Here is a 16,839-nt window from a genome sequence, read left to right as displayed (position 1 = left end):
GCCGACCGCGCCCGCGCGACGCCGCTGTGCCTGCCCGGAGCTCGGACTGCGGCCAGATCAGACCCGTAGGACGCTGACTCGCCGGCTGCTGGGGCAGAGCGGATCGCCGCGGGGCGGGACGGTCACGGACGGAATTGTCGGGGGGACGCGGCTCGGGAAGAGCGAACTCGGCAACGGGGGGGTTGGCACGTCGGTTGGGCTAAGGCAGGCGGCTTAGGATAAACCGCGAGGGAACGGCGGGGTCCGGGGATGGGCGCCGTCGGCCCGGCGACTAGCGGTAACCCAGGCGGGAAGCTGCGCTCCGTCCGAGTCAGACTCGGTCGTCGCGGCCCGGCTGAGGCTCGCTCTTGTCGAGGGGCGCGGCGCTGCGCCGGCGACTTTGCCCGCGCGAGGCACGCTTTGCGATGGCCCGAGGCGGGAAGCTGCGCCCCGTCCGAGTCAGACTCGGTCGTTGCGGCCCGCCCGGTCACGCGATGCGGCCAGGATGCGGAGTTTTGCCGGCGCTGGGGGGATCCGGAAGGACGAAGGGGCGACGGTGGCGGTCACAGCTCGTCGCCTCCGTGACCCAGACGGGACTGTGCGCACCCCGAGTCAGACTCGGTTCGGCGCGGCCCGCTGCGGCCGGCTGGCGAGGTGAGATGTGGGCCATTGCCGCGCTCCCGACGAACCGTTCCGGGGGGCTGGTGACGTCGCGCGTTCGGCGCTGATGCTGCGACCGGGAGGGAAGCTGCGCCCCGTCCGAGTCAGACTCGGTCGTTGCGGCCCCCCCGAGCCCGCACGCCTCACGCGGAGGGGTCATACGCCCCGGCGGCCACGATAGACGCCTCCCGCTTCGCGGTGGTCGGGAAGGCGTGTGCGGATATGTGCGGAGGTTGGGACTCGGGCGTGGTCTTTGAGAAATCGGTTTCGCGGTCGACCGGCGCGGCCGGCGGACGCCCACGTGGCGTGCCGCAAGTCGGATCGCGCGCTCGGCCTCCGTGGATGGCCTCTGGGTGAGGTTGAGCCGGGGCGTCTCGGTTTCGCTGCCGTACGGTTCGCGCTAGGCCTGCGCGGGCGGCGCGGGGCGCGCGCTCGCGCGGCGGCCGTAGCGCTGGAGTGCGACCCGCAAGTGGGGAGGAACCGTCCACCCAACGCCGGCGGTAGCCGGGGCCGGTGGGGGCCCTACCAAGGCGGGTCATGGGCGCATGTCGGTCAGGTTATAAGAGTGTTTTTTTCGCTCCGGGCTAGAGCCGGGTGAGGTCGTCTCGAACCACGTGCCTGAAGGCCGCCTCGCGCCGGATTCGGCCCCGCTCATTCGTCGGAGTGACCGCCCGACGCGGGCATCGCTAGATTAGCCGTGGCCCCGATCCTTCCCCATCGACAGCCTTTCGCCCCCTGTGCTCCGGCCTGTTAATAGAGGCGGCCGGTACCCCTTCCTTGGATGAGAGAGAATCCTTAACGGACCATTCGCAGATTTTCGCCCGGCCTCTGTTTACCGAGGCGGCCGGTACCTCCGTCTGCCTTGGATGGACCGCATCCGCAGATTTTCGTCCGGCCTTAGCTTAAGGAGACGGCCGTTGCCTCCACACCTTGGAGATGATATTCGCTCCGGGCTAGAGCCGGGTGAGGTCGTCTCGAACCACGTGCCTGAAGGCCGCCTACGCCGGATTCGGCCCCGCTCATTCGTCGGAGTGACCGCCCGACGCGGGCATCGCTAGATTAGCCGTGGCCCCGATCCTTCCCCATCGACAGCCTTTCGCCCCCTTCGCTCCGGCCTCTGAGGCGGCCGGTACCCCTTTCTTGGATGAGACAGAACCCTTGACGGGCCGTTCGCAGATTTTTGCCCGGGCTTTATTTACCGAGGCGGCCGGTACCTCCGTCTGCCTTGGATGGACCGCATCCGCAGATTTTCGTCCGGCCTTAGCTTAAGGAGACGGCCGTTGCCTCCACACCTTGGAGATGATATTCGCTCCGGGCTAGAGCCGGGTGAGGTCGTCTCGAACCACGTGCCTGAAGGCCGCCTACGCCGGATTCGGCCCCGCTCATTCGTCGGAGTGACCGCCCGACGCGGGCATCGCTAGATTAGCCGTGGCCCCGATCCTTCCCCATCGACAGCCTTTCGCCCCCTTCGCTCCGGCCTCTGAGGCGGCCGGTACCCCTTTCTTGGATGAGACAGAACCCTTGACGGGCCGTTCGCAGATTTTTGCCCGGGCTTTATTTACCGAGGCGGCCGGTACCTCCGTCTGCCTTGGATGGACCGCATCCGCAGATTTTCGTCCGGCCTTAGCTTAAGGAGACGGCCGTTGCCTCCGATCCTCCGGGCTAGAGCCGGGTGAGGTCGTCTCGAACCACGTGCCTGAAGGCCGCCTACGCCGGATTCGGCCCCGCTCATTCGTCGGAGTGACCGCCCGACGCGGGCATCGCTAGATTAGCCGTGGCCCCGATCCTTCCCCATCGACAGCCTTTCGCCCCCTGTACTCCGGCCTGTTAATAGAGGCGGCCGGTACCCCCACCTTGGATGAGCCAGAATCCTTGACGGACCATTCGCAGATTTTTGCCCGGGCTTTGTTTACCGAGGCGGCCGGTACCTCCGTCTGCCTTGGATGGACCGCATCCGCAGATTTTCGTCCGGCCTTAGCTTAAGGAGACGGCCGTTGCCTCCGATCCTCCGGGCTAGAGCCGGGTGAGGTCGTCTCGAACCACGTGCCTGAAGGCCGCCTCGCGCCGGATTCGGCCCCGCTCATTCGTCGGAGTGACCGCCCGACGCGGGCATCGCTAGATTAGCCGTGGCCCCGATCCTTCCCCATCGACAGCCTTTCGCCCCCTGTACTCCGGCCTGTTAGTAAGGCGGCCGGTACCCCCTTTCTTGGATGAGCCAGAATCCTTGACGGACCGTTCGCAGATTTTTGCCCGGCCTGTGTTTAAGGAGGCGGCCGGTACCTCCTTCCTTGGATGACCCACTACCCTTGACGGGCCCATTCGCAGATTTTTGCCCGGCCTGTTAATAGAGGCGGCCGGTACCCCCTTTCTTGGATGACCTACTACCCTTGACGGGCCATTCGCAGATTTTTGCCCGGCCTGTGTTTAAGGAGGCGGCCGGTACCTCCTTCCTTGGATGACCCACTACCCTTGACGGGCCCATTCGCAGATTTTTGCCCGGCCTGTTAATAGAGGCGGCCGGTACCCCCTTTCTTGGATGACCTACTACCCTTGACGGGCCATTCGCAGATTTTTGCCCGGCCTGTGTTTAAGGAGGCGGCCGGTACCTCCTTCCTTGGATGACCCACTACCCTTGACGGGCCCATTCGCAGATTTTTGCCCGGCCTGTTAATAGAGGCGGCCGGTACCCCCTTTCTTGGATGACCTACTACCCTTGACGGGCCATTCGCAGATTTTTGCCCGGCCTGTGTTTAAGGAGGCGGCCGGTACCTCCTTCCTTGGATGACCTTCTACCCTTGACGGGCCATTCGTGGATTTTTGCCCGGCCTGTGTTTAGGGAGGCGACCGGTCCTCCGTAACTTGATCGGATTTCCCTTCCGGCCTGAGTTTATGGAGGCGGCCGGTCCTCCGTAGCTTGATTGGATTTCCCTTCCGGCCTGTGTTTATGGAGGCGGCCGGTCCTCCGTAGCTTGATTGGATTTCCCTTCCGGCCTGAGTTTATGGAGGCGGCCGGTCCTCCGTAGCTTGATCGGATTTCCCTTCCAGCCTGTGTTTAAGGAGGCGGCTGGTCCTCCCCGGTCGGTTGCCAAGCGACCGGGACCCGCAAGTGGGCAGGAACCGTCCACCCAACGCCGGCGAGCCGGGGCCGGTGGGGGCCCTACCAAGGCGGGTCTAACTTCAGGCGGTGCAAACGGGGGAGGGGGGTAAGGACGGCTGCCGGGAGCAGACAGCCGTCCCCGGGAGGGGGTAGTAGCTTCGCGGCGGCCGCCGGGAGCAGACGGCCGTCCGCGGATTCTGCCAATGCCTGTAGGACTTTGAATATTTCACAGCCGTGCTGTGGCACTTAGAAAATTTTTCAGAGATGTGGCACTTAGAAAGTTTTTCAGAGATGTGGCACTTAGAAATTTTTTCAGAGATGTGGCACTTAGAAATTTTTTGAGAGATGTGGCACTTAGAAATTTTTTGAGAGATGTGGCACTTTGAAAATTTTTGAGAAATGTGGCACTTAGAAAATTTTCTCTCTCTCTCTCTGGAAGTGCCGTGCCTTCTTCAGTTCTGCTATCCGAGCAGGGGACGCTTGCTGGCGGCCGTTACCAGCGCTCGGACCAGGCCCAATTGATTTGCATGGAAAACAATTGCGTCCCCCATGCTCGTTCTGACTATATTTTGCGAAAGGGGGGTAAAGTGATGAGTACACTAAGTGGGGGGACCAACCCATGTACTCTAGAAAAAGTACATGGGTTGACAAAAGACCAGTTGGTAATGCACCCCTGGTACCCCAACCCCTGGTACCTTTAGGCACTTAGAAAAAATTTCGCCCAAATTTGGAGGTCGCTCCAGGGGAAGAGGCCGAATTTTCGCCTATTACGGCCGACCGCGGGAACCAGCCGAGGCGGACGCTTTTCGGCGCAAGAGCCGTTGGCACTTAGAAAATATTCGCTAAACTTCAAAGGACCTCCAGGGGAAGAGGCCGAATTGTCACTTTTTCTGGCCGACATCGGGAACCAGCCGAGTCGGACTCTTTACGGCGGAGCAGCCGTTGGCACTTAGAAAATATTCGCCAAACTCGGCCGGACTTCCAGGGGAAGAGGCCGAATTGTCACTTGTTCTGCCCGACATCGGGAACCAGCCGAGTCGGACACTTTAAGGCGGAGCAGCCGTTGGCACTTAGAAAATATTCGCCAAACTTGAACGGACCTCCAGGGGAAGAGGCCGAATTTTCACCTGTTCTGGCCGACATCGGGAACCAGCCGAGTCGGACGCTTTAAGGCGGAGCAGCCGTTGGCACTTAGAAAATATTCGTTAAACTTGAAAGGACCTCCAGGGGAAGAGGCCGAATTGTCACTTGTTCTGGCCGACATCGGGAACCAGCCGAGTCGGACGCTTTACGGCGGAGCAGCCGTTGGCACTTAGAAAATATTCGCCAAAATGTTCCGGACCTCCAGGGGAAGAGGCCAAATTTTCACTTGTTCTGGCCGACTGGGTGAACCGGCCGAGGCGGACACTTTACGGCGGAGCAGCCGTTGGCACTTAGAAAATATTCGTTAAACTTCAACTGACCTCCAGGGGAAGAGGCCGAATTTTCACTTGTTCTGGCCGACATCGGGAACCAGCCAAGTCGGACCCTTTACGGCTGAGCAGCCGTTGGCACTTAGGAAATATTTGCCTTAACTCGGCCGGACTTCCAGGGGAAGAGGCCGGATTTTCACTTGTTCTGGCCGACATCGGGAACCAGCCGAGTCGGACACTTAAAGGCTGAGCAGCCGTTGGCACTTAGGAAATATTTGCCTTAACTCGGCCGGACTTCCAGGGGAAGAGGCCGAATTTTCACTTGTTCTGGCCGACATCGGGAACCAGCCGAGTCGGACGCTTTACGGCGGAGCAGCCGTTGGCACTTAGAAAATATTCGTTAATCTTGAACGGACCTCCAGGGGAAGAGGCCGAATTTTCACTTGTTCTGGCCGACATCGGGAACCAGCCGAGTCGGACTCTTTACGGCGGAACAGCCGTTGGCACTTAGGAAATATTCGCCGAACTCGGCCGGACTTCCAGGGGAAGAGGCCGATTTTTCACTTGTTCTGGCCGACATCGGGAACCAGCCGAGTCGGACTCTTTACGGCGGAGCAGCCGTTGGCACTTAGGAAATATTTGCCAAAATGTTCCGGACCTCCAGGGGAAGAGGCCGAATATTCACTTGTTCTGGCCGACATCGGGAACCAGCCGAGTCGGACACTTTACGGCGGAGCAGCCGTTGGCACTTAGGAAATATTCGTTAAACTTCAACTGACCTCCAGGGGAAGAGGCCGAATTTTCACTTGTTCTGGCCGACATCGGGAACCAGCCGAGTCGGTCTCTTTACGGCGGAGCAGCCGTTGGCACTTAGGAAATATTCGCCGAACTTGGCCGGACTTCCAGGGGAAGAGGCCGGATTTTCACTTGTTCTGGCCGACATCGGGAACCAGCCGAGTCGGACACTTTACGGCGGAGCAGCCGTTGGCACTTAGGAAATATTCGCCAAAATGTTCCGGACCTCCAGGGGAAGAGGCCGAATTTTCGCTCGTTCGGGCCGACATCGGGAACCAGCCGAGTCGGACACTTTAAGGCTGAGCAGCCGTTGGCACTTAGGAAATATTCGCCTTAACTCGGCCGGACTTCCAGGGGAAGAGGCCGGATTTTCACTTGTTCTGGCCGACATCGGGAACCAGCCGAGTCGGACTCTTTACGGCGGAACAGCCGTTGGCACTTAGGAAATATTCGCCGAACTCGGCCGGACTTCCAGGGGAAGAGGCCGATTTTTCACTTGTTCTGGCCGACATCGGGAACCAGCCGAGTCGGACCCTTTACGGCGGAACAGCCGTTGGCACTTAGGAAATATTCGCCTTAACTCGGCCGGACTTCCAGGGGAAGAGGCCGGATTTTCACTTGTTCTGGCCGACATCGGGAACCAGCCGAGTCGGACTCTTTACGGCGGAACAGCCGTTGGCACTTAGGAAATATTCGCCGAACTCGGCCGGACTTCCAGGGGAAGAGGCCGATTTTTCACTTGTTCTGGCCGACATCGGGAACCAGCCGAGTCGGACCCTTTACGGCGGAACAGCCGTTGGCACTTAGGAAATATTCGCCTTAACTCGGCCGGACTTCCAGGGGAAGAGGCCGGATTTTCACTTGTTCTGGCCGACATCGGGAACCAGCCGAGTCGGACTCTTTACGGCGGAACAGCCGTTGGCACTTAGGAAATATTCGCCGAACTCGGCCGGACTTCCAGGGGAAGAGGCCGATTTTTCACTTGTTCTGGCCGACATCGGGAACCAGCCGAGTCGGACCCTTTACGGCGGAACAGCCGTTGGCACTTAGGAAATATTTGCCTTAACTCGGCCGGACTTCCAGGGGAAGAGGCCGGATTTTCACTTGTTCTGGCCGACATCGGGAACCAGCCGAGTCGGACTCTTTACGGCGGAACAGCCGTTGGCACTTAGGAAATATTCGCCGAACTCGGCCGGACTTCCAGGGGAAAGAGGCCGATTTTTCACTTGTTCTGGCCGACATCGGGAACCAGCCGAGTCGGACTCTTTACGGCGGAACAGCCGTTGGCACTTAGGAAATATTTGCCTTAACTCGGCCGGACTTCCAGGGGAAGAGGCCGGATTTTCACTTGTTCTGGCCGACATCGGGAACCAGCCGAGTCGGACTCTTTACGGCGGAACAGCCGTTGGCACTTAGGAAATATTCGCCGAACTCGGCCGGACTTCCAGGGGAAGAGGCCGATTTTTCACTTGTTCTGGCCGACATCGGGAACCAGCCGAGTCGGACCCTTTACGGCGGAACAGCCGTTGGCACTTAGGAAATATTTGCCTTAACTCGGCCGGACTTCCAGGGGAAGAGGCCGGATTTTCACTTGTTCTGGCCGACATCGGGAACCAGCCGAGTCGGACTCTTTACGGCGGAACAGCCGTTGGCACTTAGGAAATATTCGCCGAACTCGGCCGGACTTCCAGGGGAAGAGGCCGATTTTTCACTTGTTCTGGCCGACATCGGGAACCAGCCGAGTCGGACTCTTTACGGCGGAACAGCCGTTGGCACTTAGGAAATATTCGTTAATCTTGAACGGACCTCCAGGGGAAGAGGCCGAATTTTCACTTGTTCTGGCCGACATCGGGAACCAGCCGAGTCGGACGCTTTACGGCGGAGCAGCCGTTGGCACTTAGGAAATATTTGCCTTAACTCGGCCGGACTTCCAGGGGAAGAGGCCGAATTTTCACTTGTTCTGGCCGACATCGGGAACCAGCCGAGTCGGACCCTTTAAGGCTGAGCAGCCGTTGGCACTTAGGAAATATTTGCCTTAACTCGGCCGGACTTCCAGGGGAAGAGGCCGATTTTTCACTTGTTCTGGCCGACCGGGGGAACCAGCCGAGTCGGACACTTTACGGCGGAGCAGCCGTTGGCACTTAGGAAATATTCGCCAAAATGTTCCGGACCTCCAGGGGAAGAGGCCGAATTTTCACTTGTTCTGGCCGACCGGGGGAACCAGCCGAGGCGGACACTTTACGGCGGAGCAGCCGTTGGCACTTTGAAAATATTCGCCAAAATGTTCCGGACCTCCAGGGGAAGAGGCCGAATTTTCACTTGTTCTGGCCGACCGGGGGAACCAGCCGAGGCGGACACTTTACGGCGGAGCAGCCGTTGGCACTTTGAAAATATTCGCCAAAATGTTCCGGACCTCCAGGGGAAGAGGCCGAATTTTCGCTCGTTCGGGCCGACCGGGAGAACCAGCCGAGGCGGACACTTTACGGCGGTTGAGCCGTTGGCACTTAGAAATTATTCAGACTTCCATAAACACACATCGGCCTTTTGCCGTCACTGCCCGGGATGGGCACCGTGGTAGCTAGGACAGTTCGTGTGACAGCTTCCGCTGGCACTTAGACAATTTTTAAAATGAAAATAAACAGTTCTGCACATACGTGCCGACTATATTTTGCGAAAGGGGGGTAAAGTGATGAGTACACTAAGTGGGGGGACCAAGTACATAAAGCCTACCCCTGGTACCTCAGAGAGGCCGAATTGACACATTTTGTGTCCGACCGCGGGAACCAGACGAGGCGGACGCTTTTCGGCGCAAGAGCCGTTGGCACTTAGAAAATATTCGTTAATCTTGAACGGACCTCCAGGGGAAGAGGCCGAATTTTCACTTGTTCTGGCCGACATCGGGAACCAGCCGAGTCGGACGCTTTACGGCGGAGCAGCCGTTGGCACTTTGAAAATATTCGTTAAACTTCAACTGACCTCCAGGGGAAGAGGCCGAATTTTCACTTGTTCTGGCCGACATCGGGAACCAGCCGAGTCGGACGCTTTACGGCGGAGCAGCCGTTGGCACTTAGAAAATATTCGTTAAACTTCAACTGACCTCCAGGGGAAGAGGCCGAATTTTCACTTGTTCTGGCCGACATCGGGAACCAGCCGAGTCGGACGCTTTACGGCGGAGCAGCCGTTGGCACTTAGAAAATATTCGTTAATCTTGAACGGACCTCCAGGGGAAGAGGCCGAATATTCACTTGTTCTGGCCGACATCGGGAACCAGCCGAGTCGGACGCTTTACGGCGGAGCAGCCGTTGGCACTTAGAAAATATTCGTTAATCTTGAACGGACCTCCAGGGGAAGAGGCCGAATATTCACTTGTTCTGGCCGACATCGGGAACCAGCCGAGTCGGACTCTTTACGGCGGAACAGCCGTTGGCACTTAGGAAATATTCGCCGAACTTGGCCGGACTTCCAGGGGAAGAGGCCGGATTTTCACTTGTTCTGGCCGACATCGGGAACCAGCCGAGTCGGACACTTTACGGCGGAGCAGCCGTTGGCACTTAGGAAATATTTGCCAAAATGTTCCGGACCTCCAGGGGAAGAGGCCGAATATTCACTTGTTCTGGCCGACATCGGGAACCAGCCGAGTCGGACACTTTAAGGCTGAGCAGCCGTTGGCACTTAGGAAATATTCGCCTTAACTCGGCCGGACTTCCAGGGGAAGAGGCCGGATTTTCACTTGTTCTGGCCGACATCGGGAACCAGCCGAGTCGGACACTTTAAGGCTGAGCAGCCGTTGGCACTTAGGAAATATTTGCCTTAACTCGGCCGGACTTCCAGGGGAAGAGGCCGGATTTTCACTTGTTCTGGACGACCGGGGGAACCGGCCGAGTCGGACACTTTACGGCGGAGCAGCCGTTGGCACTTAGGAAATATTTGCCAAAATGTTCCGGACCTCCAGGGGAAGAGGCCGGATTTTCACTTGTTCTGGCCGACATCGGGAACCAGCCGAGGCGGACACTTTACGGCGGAACAGCCGTTGGCACTTAGGAAATATTCGCCAAAATGTTCCGGACCTCCAGGGGAAGAGGCCGATTTTTCACTTGTTCTGGCCGACATCGGGAACCAGCCGAGTCGGACCCTTTACGGCGGAACAGCCGTTGGCACTTAGGAAATATTTGCCTTAACTCGGCCGGACTTCCAGGGGAAGAGGCCGGATTTTCACTTGTTCTGGCCGACATCGGGAACCGGCCGAGTCGGACACTTTAAGGCTGAGCAGCCGTTGGCACTTAGGAAATATTCGCCTTAACTCGGCCGGACTTCCAGGGGAAGAGGCCGGATTTTCACTTGTTCTGGCCGACATCGGGAACCAGCCGAGTCGGACACTTTAAGGCTGAGCAGCCGTTGGCACTTAGGAAATATTCGCCTTAACTCGGCCGGACTTCCAGGGGAAGAGGCCGGATTTTCACTTGTTCTGGCCGACATCGGGAACCAGCCGAGTCGGACTCTTTACGGCGGAACAGCCGTTGGCACTTAGGAAATATTTGCCTTAACTCGGCCGGACTTCCAGGGGAAGAGGCCGGATTTTCACTTGTTCTGGCCGACATCGGGAACCAGCCGAGTCGGACTCTTTACGGCGGAACAGCCGTTGGCACTTAGGAAATATTCGCCGAACTTGGCCGGACTTCCAGGGGAAGAGGCCGATTTTTCACTTGTTCTGGCCGACATCGGGAACCAGCCGAGTCGGACTCTTTACGGCGGAACAGCCGTTGGCACTTAGGAAATATTTGCCTTAACTCGGCCGGACTTCAGGGGAAGAGGCCGAATTTTCACTTGTTCTGGCCGACATCGGGAACCAGCCGAGTCGGACTCTTTACGGCGGAACAGCCGTTGGCACTTAGGAAATATTCGCCGAACTTGGCCGGACTTCCAGGGGAAGAGGCCGATTTTTCACTTGTTCTGGCCGACATCGGGAACCAGCCGAGTCGGACCCTTTACGGCGGAACAGCCGTTGGCACTTGGAAATATTTGCCTTAACTCGGCCGGACTTCCAGGGAAGAGGCCGAATTTTCACTTGTTCTGGCCGACATCGGGAACCAGCCGAGTCGGACTCTTTACGGCGGAACAGCCGTTGGCACTTAGAAAATATTCGTTAAACTTCAACTGACCTCCAGGGGAAGAGGCCGAATTTTCACATGTTCTGGCCGACATCGGGAACCAGCCGAGTCGGACTCTTTACGGCGGAACAGCCGTTGGCACTTAGAAAATATTCGTTAAACTTCAACTGACCTCCAGGGGAAGAGGCGAATTTTCCACTTGTTCTGGCCGACATCGGGAACCAGCCGAGTCGGACGCTTTTCGGCGGAGCAGCCGTTGGGCACTTAGAAAATATTCGTTAATCTCTTGAACGGACCTCCAGGGGAAGAGGCCGAATTTCCACTTATTCTGGCCGACATCGGGAACCAGCCGAGTCGGACGCTTTACGGCGGAGCAGCCGTTGGCACTTAGGAAATATTTGCCTTAACTCGGCCGGACTTCCAGGGGAAGAGGCCGATTTTTCACTTGTTCTGGCCGACATCGGGAACCAGCCGAGTCGGACCCTTTACGGCGGAACAGCCGTTGGCACTTAGGAAATATTTGCCTTAACTCGGCCGGACTTCCAGGGGAAGAGGCCGATTTTTCACTTGTTCTGGCCGACATCGGGAACCAGCCGAGTCGGACTCTTTACGGCGGAACAGCCGTTGGCACTTAGGAAATATTCGCCAAAATGTTCCGGACCTCCAGGGGAAGAGGCCGAATTTTCACTTGTTCTGGCCGACCGGGGGAACCAGCCGAGGCGGACACTTTACGGCGGAGCACCCGTTGGCACTTAGAAAATATTCGCCAAAATGTTCCGGACCTCCAGGGAAAGAGGCCGAATTTTCGCTCGTTCGGGCCGACCGGGAGAACCGGCCGAGGCGGACACTTTACGGCGGTTGAGCCGTTGGCACTTAGAAATTATTCAGACTTCCATCAAACACACATCGGCCTTTTGCCGTCACTGCCCGGGATGGGCACCGTGGTAGCTCGGACAGTTCGTGTGACAGCTTCCGCTGGCACTTAGACAATTTTTAAAATGAAAATAAACAGTTCTGCACATACGTGCCGACTATATTTTGCGAAAGGGGGGTAAAGTGATGAGTACACTAAGTGGGGGGACCAAGTACATAAAGCCCTCCCCTGGTACCTCAGAGAGGCCGAATTGACACATTTTGTGTCCGACCGCGGGAACCAGCCGAGGCGGACGCTTTTCGGCGCAAGAGCCGTTGGCACTTAGAAAATATTCGTTAATCTTGAACGGACCTCCAGGGGAAGAGGCCGAATTTTCACTTGTTCTGGCCGACATCGGGAACCAGCCGAGGCGGACGCTTTTCGGCGCAAGAGCCGTTGGCACTTAGAAAATATTCGTTAATCTTGAACGGACCTCCAGGGGAAGAGGCCGAATTTTCACTTGTTCTGGCCGACATCGGGAACCAGCCGAGTCGGACGCTTTACGGCGGAGCAGCCGTTGGCACTTAGAAAATATTCGTTAATCTTGAACGGACCTCCAGGGGAAGAGGCCGAATTTTCACTTGTTCTGGCCGACATCGGGAACCAGCCGAGTCGGACGCTTTACGGCGGAGCAGCCGTTGGCACTTTGAAAATATTCGTTAAACTTCAACTGACCTCCAGGGGAAGAGGCCGAGTTTCCACTTGTTCTGGCCGACATCGGGAACCAGCCGAGTCGGACACCTTACGGCGGAAGAGCCGATGGCACTTAGAAAATATTCGTTAAACTTGAACGGACCTCCAGGGGAAGAGGCCGAATTTTCGCTTGTTCAGGCCGACCGGAGGAACCGGCCGAGTCGGACACCTTACGGCGGAAGAGCCGATGGCACTTAGAAAATATTCGTTAAACTTGACAGGACCTCCAGGGGAAGAGGCCGAATTTTCGCTCGTTCAGGCCGACCGGAGGAACCGGCCGAGTCGGACACCTTACGGCGGAAGAGCCGATGGCACTTAGAAAATATTCGTTAAACTTGACAGGACCTCCAGGGGAAGAGGCCGAATTTTCGCTCGTTCAGGCCGACCGGAGGAACCGGCCGAGTCGGACACATTACGGCGGAAGAGCCGATGGCACTTAGAAAATATTCGTTAAACTTGACAGGACCTCCAGGGGAAGAGGCCGAATTTTCGCTCGTTCAGGCCGACCGGAGGAACCGGCCGGGTCGGACACCTTACGGCGGAAGAGCCGATGGCACTTAGAAAATATTCGCCAAAATGTTCCGGACCTCCAGGGGAAGAGGCCGAATTTTCACTTGTTCAGGCCGACCGGAGGAACCGGCCGGGTCGGACACGTTACGGCGGAACAGCCGTTGGCACTTAGAAAATATTCGTCAAAGTCGTCCGGACCTCCAGGGGAAGAGGCCGAATTTTCGCTCGTTCGGGCCGACCGGAGGAACCGGCCGGGTCGGACACGTTACGGCGCAACAGCCGTTCGCACTTAGAAAATATTCGCCAAAGTCGTCCGGACCTCCAGGGGAAGAGGCCGAATTTTCGCTCGTTCGGGCCGACCGGAGGAACCGGCCGGGTCGGACACGTTACGGCGCAACAGCCGTTGGCACTTTGAAAATATTCGCCAAAATGTTCCGGACCTCCAGGGGAAGAGGCCGAATTTTCGCTCGTTCGGGCCGACCGGAGGAACCGGCCGGGTCGGACACGTTACGGCGCAACAGCCGTTGGCACTTTGAAAATATTCGCCAAAATGTTCCGGACCTCCAGGGGAAGAGGCCGAATTTTCGCTCGTTCGGGCCGACCGGAGGAACCGGCCGGGTCGGACACGTTACGGCGCAACAGCCGTTGGCACTTTGAAAATATTCGCCAAAATGTTCCGGACCTCCAGGGGAAGAGGCCGAATTTTCGCTCGTTCGGGCCGACCGGAGGAACCGGCCGGGTCGGACACTTTACGGCGCAACAGCCGTTGGCACTTTGAAAATATTCGCCAAAATGTTCCGGACCTCCAGGGGAAGAGGCCGAATTTTCGCTCGTTCGGGCCGACCGGGAGAACCAGCCGAGGCGGACACTTTACGGCGCAACAGCCGTTGGCACTTTGAAAATATTCGCCAAAATGTTCCGGACCTCCAGGGGAAGAGGCCGAATTTTCGCTCGTTCGGAGCCGACCGGGAGAACCAGCCGAGGCGGACACTTTACGGCGGTTGAGCCGTTGGCACTTAGAAATTATTCAGACTTCCATCAAACACACATCGGCCTTTTGCCGTCACTGCCCGGGATGGGCACCGTGGTAGCTCGGACAGTTCGTGTGACAGCTTCCGCTGGCACTTAGAAAATTTTTAAAATGAAAATAAACAGTTCTGCACATACGTGCCGACTATATTTTGCGAAAGGGGGGTAAAGTGATGAGTACACTAACTGGGGGGACCAAGTACATAAAGCCTACCCCTGGTACCTCAGAGAGGCCGAATTTTCGAATTCTGAGGCCGAGCTGGGGAACCAGACGAGGCGGACACTTTTCCGAGCGAGAGCCGATGGCACTTAGAAAATTTTCGGCTAAGTCGGCAGGACTTCCAGAGCGAGAGGCCGAATATTCGTCATCTGTGGCCGACCGGGGAACCAGCGAAGGCGGATAGGCGGTCACGGATGTCCCGCCGGCTGGTCCGCGGGCCAATTTGGGTCCCGTAATTTAGCGGTCGCGGTCCGGAATCCACGCCGGCCGGGGAACCAGCGCAGGCGGATAGGCGGTCACGGAGGTCCCGCCGGCTGGTCCGCGGGCCAATTTTGGTCCCGTAAGTGAGCGGCCGCGGCCCGGAATACACGCCGACCGGGGAACCAGCGAAGGCGGATAGGCGGTCACGGAGGTCCCGCCGGCTGGTCCGCGGGCCAATTGGGGTCCCGTAAATTAGCGGTCGCGGCCCGGAATTCGCGCCGGCCGGGGAACCAGCGCAGGCGCATAGGCGGTCACGGAGGTCCCGCCGGCTGGTCCGCGGGCCAATCGGGGTCCCGTAAGTTAGCGGTCGCGGCCCGGAATTCGCGCCGGCCGGGGAACCAGCGCAGGCGGATAGGCGGTCACGGAGGTCCCGCCGGCTGGTCCGCGGGCCAATCGGGGTCCCGTAAGTTAGCGGTCGCGGCCCGGAATTCGCGCCGGCCGGGGAACCAGCGCAGGCGGATAGGCGGTCACGGAGGTCCCGCCGGCTGGTCCGCGGGCCAATCGGGGTCCCGTAAGTTAGCGGTCGCGGCCCGGAATTCGCGCCGGCCCGCAGCCACCACCAGGCGGATAGGCGGTCACGGAGGTCCCGCCGGCCGGTCCGCGGGGGGAACTGCGCCCTCTGGCGGACACGCTATTGTAAATGAATGGGGTTTGGCACTTAGTGCATTTTTCGCCGAAGCCGACGAGCGCTCCGGGCGAGGAGGCCGGATTCTCGCCATCCGTGGCCGGCCGGGGAACCGGCCAAGGCGGATAGGCGGTCACGGGGGTCCCGCCGGCTGGTCCGCGGGCCAATTGGGGTCCCGTAAGTTAGCGGTCGCGGCCCGGAATCCGCGCCGGCCAGCAGCCACCGGGAGGCGGATAGGCTGTCACGGAGGTCCCGCCGGCTGGTCCGCGGGCCATTTAGGGTCCCGTAGGTGAGCGGTCGCGGCCCGGAATCCAGGCCGGCCAGGAGGCACCGCCAGGCGGATAGGCGGTCACGGAGGTCCCGCCAGCTGGTCCGCGGGCCATTTATGGTCCCGTAAGTTAGCGGTCGCGGCCCGGAATCCACGCCGGCCAGGAGGCACCGGCAGGCGGATGGGCGGTCACGGAGGTCCCGCCAGCTGGTCCGCGGGCCGTTTAGGGTCCCGTAAGTTAGCGGTCGCGGCCCGGAATCCACGCCGGCCAGGAGGCACCGCCAGGCGGGTAGGCTGTCACGGAGGTCCCGCCAGCTGGTCCGCGGGCCAATTAGGGTCCCGTAAGTTAGCGGTCGCGGCCCGGAATCCGCGCCGGCCAGCAGCCACCGCCAGGCGGGTAGGCTGTCACGGAGGTCCCGCCGGCCGGTCCGCGGGCCAATCAGGGTCCCGTAAGTGAGCGGTCGCGGCCCGGAATGCACGCCGGCCAGCAGGCACCGCCAGGCGGATAGGCGGTCACGGAGGTCCCGCCGGCCGGTCCGCGGGCCAATCAGGGTCCCGTAAGTGAGCGGTCGCGGCCCGGAATGCACGCCGGCCAGGAGGCACCGCCAGGCGGATAGGCGGTCACGGAGGTCCCGCCGGCCGGTCCGCTGGCCAATTACCTCCAGCCGAGCGGATATGAACTTTATTAGCACCTTCTACGAGATGGCGGAGCCTTATTCGACAACCAGCACCTCGGCTTAGCATTTTCCACGGCCCGCTGATCTTCCAGAAGACGTCCAGCCGGTTTCCTCCTCACATTTTAAGCCGGCCGAGGCTTCCGGCACCCCGGCTAAGCTTTCTCCACGGCCCGCTGAGCTTCCAGAAGACCTCCAGCCGGTTCTCCCGGTGCTTTCCTCCTCACGTTTTAAGCCGGCCGAGGCTTCCGGCACCCCGGCTAAGCTTTTTCCCACACCCCGCTGAGCTTCCAGGGGACCTCCAGCCGGTTCTCCGCGCGCTTCCTCCTCACTTTTAAGCCGGCCGAGGCTCCAGGCACCCCGGCCAAGCGTTTCCCACGGCCCGCTGAGCTTCCAGGGGACCTCCAGCCGGTTCTCCCGGTGCCTCGCGCCTCGCTTTGTGAGCCGGCCGAGGCTTCCAGCACCTCGGCTGAGCGTTTCCCACGGCCCGCTGAGCTTCCAGGGGACCTCCAGCCGGTTCTCCCGGTGCCTCGCGCCTCGCTTTGCGAGCCGGCCGAGGCTTCCAGCACCTCGGCTGAGCGTTTTCGGCGGCCCG

This window comes from Syngnathus scovelli, unplaced genomic scaffold, assembly GCF_024217435.2.
Source record: "Syngnathus scovelli strain Florida unplaced genomic scaffold, RoL_Ssco_1.2 HiC_scaffold_205, whole genome shotgun sequence".
NCBI classification, from domain to species: Eukaryota; Metazoa; Chordata; class Actinopteri; order Syngnathiformes; family Syngnathidae; genus Syngnathus; species Syngnathus scovelli.
The sequence above is the reverse complement of the archived record's forward strand: the minus strand, read 5'-3'. Positions refer to the sequence as shown.